We start from the raw sequence: 540 nt of genomic DNA, 5'->3' as shown, positions 1-540 counted from the left end.
GGAGGCGAGGGCCCTGCCAGAAGCGGGTTGACAAGGGGATGGCGCCTACTGCTACACTGGGGAGGGGGACGGGAGTGGGGACAGGAGAGACACCCACGAGCAAGCACGAATGAAAGATCACGCAGCATGGCTTAGAGTTCCTAATAACAAGGGCAAGACGGTAACAGGAAGTTGTGATTTCAAGGGGCTTAATAAGAAAAAATATACATTTGGAATTTTACAATGCCGGGTTTGGTTGGGTTTTTTTGTTTGTTTGTTTTTTTCTTTTTTGTCTTTTTTTTTTTCTTTTTTCTTTTTGTTGTTTTATTCTCTCTACACTTGTCACTAAATATATCTCTGCAACTTTCACACACCCACCCCCCCTCGCCCCAGTAAAGCTTCAAGGCCTGCAGGACACACTTTTCCTCACTCGCATACACAACCCTCACGCCAGCACCGGTGCACCAAGACTCTGTAAAAATTTTCAATCACACTTTTTTTGTTGTTGTTGTTTTTGTTTTTTTTTTTTTCTTCCTTTTTTTCTTTTTTTTTTTCTTTTCT

Source organism: Antrostomus carolinensis, unplaced genomic scaffold, assembly GCF_000700745.2.
Source record: "Antrostomus carolinensis isolate BGI_N321 unplaced genomic scaffold, ASM70074v2 scaffold26297, whole genome shotgun sequence".
NCBI lineage: Eukaryota > Metazoa > Chordata > Aves > Caprimulgiformes > Caprimulgidae > Antrostomus > Antrostomus carolinensis.
Note: the sequence above shows the minus strand (reverse complement) of the source record.